The sequence below is a fragment of the Grammomys surdaster genome, unplaced genomic scaffold, assembly GCF_004785775.1.
Source record: "Grammomys surdaster isolate TR1022 unplaced genomic scaffold, NIH_TR_1.0 67, whole genome shotgun sequence".
In the NCBI taxonomy this organism is placed as follows: Eukaryota; Metazoa; Chordata; class Mammalia; order Rodentia; family Muridae; genus Grammomys; species Grammomys surdaster.
In genome coordinates, this window is record NW_021604569.1 from 6,711,445 (window position 1) to 6,716,141 (window position 4,697).

Below are 4,697 nucleotides of genomic sequence, written 5' to 3' on the forward strand. Positions count from 1 at the left end.
CTCTCTCTCTCTCTCTCTCTCTCTCTCTCTCTCTCTCTCTCTCTCCATCTCTTACTCCCCTCCCCTTCTCTTTGTCTCTCCCTCACTCTCTGTCTCTCTCTGTCTCTTTTCTCTCTCTCACAAATGATATTAGTCCTATTTAAACAGTTGTCTTAGTCAGTGTTCTATTGCTGTGAAGAGACACTGTGACCACAGCAACTCTTATGAAACAAACCATTTAATTGGAGCTGGCTTACAGTTTCAGAAGTTTAGACTATTATAGTGGTGGGGAGCATGACAGCATGCAGGCAGACATGGTGCTAGAGAGGGAGCTGAGAGTTCTACACCTCGACTTGCAAATGGCAGGAAGAGAGACTGTGCCTGGCATGGACTTTAGAAACCCCAAAGTCCACCCCCTGTGACATAGTTCCTATAACAAGGCCACACTTCCTAATCCTTTCAAGTCATACAGCTCCCTGGTGACCAAGCATTCAAATCTATGAGCCTATGGGGGCCATTTTTATCCAATCCACCACATTCCACTACCTGGTCCCTACAGGCCTGTAGCCAAATCATAATGCAAAATGCATTCAGTCCAACAGAAGTCTCCACAGTCTATCACAATCTCAGCCCTGTTTAAAAGTTCAAAGCTCAAAGTCTTTTCTGAGACTCTGAACTGTAATCTCCTATAAAATAAAAATAAAAAAGAAGATTGTTGTAGAAATTTTTAATTCCGCCGGGCAGTGATGATGCACCCCTTTAATCCCAGCACTTGGGAGGCAGAGGCAGGCGGATTTCTGAGTTCGAGAGTTCAAGGCTAGCCTGGTCTACAGAGTGAGCTCCAGGACAGCCAGGGCTACACAGAGAAACCCTGTCTCGAAAAACCAAAAAAAAAAAAAGTTATTATATTAAAAAAATAAAATAAAGAAAGAAAGAAAGAAATTTTTAATTCCAAATCAGGGTTTCTATTCTGCCTTTGATCATTCAGTTCCCAGATAAAAGACACACAAAATTTATTATTTTCAGTAAGCCTTAATCATCACAAGAGCTGGGCAAATATCTATCCTCTATCCTGTTATGTCATTTCCCAGCCCATTATCCAGTTATATAATTTGCCATGTTTTGTCTGGGCTGCTCTTAACTCCTCTTAGCCAACCCACATGGCCATTATTTCATGACTCACCTAGCCCACAGTAGCTTCTCCTCCTCCATTGCTTTCTCTCCCCCTTGTGGTTCTCCTCCGACCCTTAGCCCAGGAATCCAAAACCCTACCTATGTCTCCTCTGCCCAACTATTGGCTGTTGACATCTTTATTTACCAAGCAGAAATAACTTGGGGGGCAAGGTCACATAGTGTCACTTGGGTCCATGTGGACTCTCTCTTCTCTGGAGCAGTTAGGTCTTGGGGGCCCACACTTAGTATTAAAATACAAAACAAAATACCAAACCTCAACAGAAGATCACGTCCTTAAAATATAAAATGGCACAGGATATACATCACCATTCCAAATGGGAAGAAAGAGAAGAAAGAGTGAGGAAACACTGGACAAAATCAAGAACAAAAATTGGCAGGGAAAACTCCAGACTCTGCATCTCCATGCATTAAAAGTCAAAGCACTCTTCAGATCTCCAGCTCCTTTCAGCTGTGTTGACTGTAGGACACTTCTCTTTCTTGTGCTCGGTCAGTATCATGCAGCTTACATTGGCAAGTATCTAATGACTCTGGCATCTCTAATGTCTTGGGATCTCCAATGAAATCCAGGCTTCACTTTCACAGTGTCATAAAATGGTCTCTCTGGGGCTCCATGGACAAGACTGACCTTAGTGGATTTCCTTAGTTGTGGAGGGAGATTCCATAACTCCTTTCTTGTGCCCTTGACTCTAAAGCCAGAGCCATGTGGACGAAGCTGCACAGTTGTGCTGCTTACTGGGGCTGGAACATGGCTCCCTTGTTTGATTACATCTGCATCAGCTTTCTGTTTCTGATGTTTCCTTCACTGCTTAATTTTACTTCCTTTCTACAAGGTGGAATTTAACTGGGTGGGGTCTTGCCTTGATGTTACCTTTTATTCCACTTAAGTTATTCCACTTAGTTTATTCTTTAAACTTTTTATCTCTTCAAGTATTTTACTTAGCTCCATTATACTTCCTGGTGCTCCTTTTCTCCTCACACTGTACATGTTGTGTTATTCCTTACTTAGCTTGCTTCTTTTCATTACATATCTGCATAAGAGTGACCACTAATAACCACAAGACAGATTCGATACTGGGCTGTCTTGAAATTTCCTTTGCCAATGCCACTGATCCAAAACCTCTTCCTGGCGTCAGGTAGAATTTTTAGAGAAGGGCAGAAAACAGACACATTCTTCACCAAAATATCCTAAGAATGGCCCTTAGGCCACATTTGTCTCTTCTGAAGCTTCTGTCACTGGTCTGTCATAATCTACAGTGTTCTCAGCTGTCTTTCATGTTTCTACTAGTATGATCCACTAAGCTTACTAGTATACTCCACTTAAAAACATTCAACTGCTTTCCTAATCCAACATTTCAGAGTCCACATTCTGCCAAGCAGCAGCACAGTTAGGCCTTTTGCAGCAATATCCCACTCCTGGTACCAAATTATGTCTTAGTCAGTGTTGTTTGGCTGTGAAGAGACATCATGACCATGGCAACTCTTATAAAGGAAAGCATTTACCTAGCATTTTCTTACAGTTTCGCAGGTTTAATCCATTTTCAGCATGGTGGGGAGCATGGTGGCATGCAGGTAGACATGGTGATGGAGAAGGATCTGAGAGTTTTACATCTGGATCTACGAGCAGCAGGAAGAGAGACTGTTCATGGCATGGAACTATTTAAACCATCACAGCTGTTTTCTGCTAAATCATGTTTACTGGCTTTTTCATTTGTTGCTGTATTTTTCCGTAGTAGAACTTACATTTATTACGGTGTCCAGTGCTCTTCCCATGTCTAGTTCTTGAGCATATTAATCATTATTTTAAAAATGGTGTTTGAAGCCAGAAAGATGGTTCAGCGGATAAAAAGTGCTCCACAACTTGAGTTCCACCATTCCAAGACCCCATGTCAAGGTTGAGGGAGCACTGTGACACCACAAAATTACAAGCACTGTGACACACACATACACACTAACAAATACATTTTAAATCAATATCGGATAACTCCATGAGCTGAATTCTCTCTAAGTTTGTGTCTTTTTTTCTTGACTTTGTGTGGTGGTTTGAATATGCTTGGCCCAGGGAGTGGCACTATTAGGAGGTGTGGCCTTCTTGGATGTACTGGCTGGTTTTCTGTGTCAACTTGACACAAGCTGGAGTTATCACAGAGAAAGGAGCCTCCCTTGAGAAAATGCCCCCATGAGATCCAGCTGTAAGGCATTTTCTCAAGTAGTGATCAAGGGTAAGAGGGCCCACTGTGGGTGGTGCCATCCCTGGCCTGGTAGTCCTGGGTTCTAAAAGAAAGCAAGCTGAGCAAGCCAGCGGAAGCAAGCCGGTAAGTAACATCCATCCCTCCATGGCCTCTGCATCAGCTCCTGCTTCCTGACCTGCTTGAGTTCCAGTCCTAACTTCATTTGGTGATGAACAGCAATGTGGAAATGTAAGCTGAATAAACCCTTTCCTCCCCAACTTGCTTCTTGGTCATGATGTTTGTGCAGGAATAGAAACCCTAAGACATTGAAGTAGGTGTGGCCTTGTTGGAGGAAGTGTGTCATGGGGGAGGGCTGGGAAACCCTCCTTCAACCTGCCTAGAAGTCTTCTCCTGTTTGCTTTTGGAACAAGATGTAGAACTCAGCTCCTCCAATGCCATGCCTGCCTGGATGCTGCTATGCTTCCTGCCATGATAATAGTGTAAGCCAGCCCCAGTTAAGTGTTGTCCTTTATAAGAGTTGCCTTGGTTGTGGTGTCTCTTTTAAGCAATGGAAATCCTAACTAAGATATTTTGGATACATAAATTTGTTTCCTTATTTATCTGCCTTTTTTAAAATATAGTCATTGTCTATGAAAAATTACAGAGATTGTTTAAAGCTCCTTTTCCTCCAGAGAGAAGCCATGGTTACTTCTTGAAGTTGGCTAGGAGCAACCTCACAGAAGTCAGAAATTGAGATAACCACACTGGGCTTGAGTGGTATAAACCTTGTTCCTGAAGTGACCTATCTGTGTTCTACCCCACAATATGAAGATTTTTCCTGGATTTTGTTCCCCTAAACCCACGAGGCCATTCTAAAGCCTTACTCAGTTTCTGTCCTCTGCTATTGGAAGACTGGGAGAGCCTGAAACTGGGCTCAGCCCCTGGAGCCCCATCTTTCTGTCTCCCAGATCTTAGCACACATTCATCTTGAATCTATGAATATTAAAGCCTATTGTTTTAATATTCAGAAGATGTTCAAGGTTTATTTTTAAAAGGAAAGAAAGAAAAGAAGACCTTTTACGTCCATTTCTGACTACATTTTATAACTACATATCAAAGTGTTATTATGAATTTTTAAATAAGCATTTTGCAGCTAGTGCTGAAGCTTTTTCAAAAGCTGGTGTTGGGTTCTGTCATTCAGCAGCCTTTAGCCATGGGGTTGGGCCTGGGAGTTATTGAGCTGCGTTATAGGAAACAGAGCCCACACCGACAGCACCTGCCACACTCTCCCACACTGCCGTCTTCTGCCCTAGTTTCCTGGGTCTTTCCTAAGGTGGCAGAGCTTCTTGCTCCATT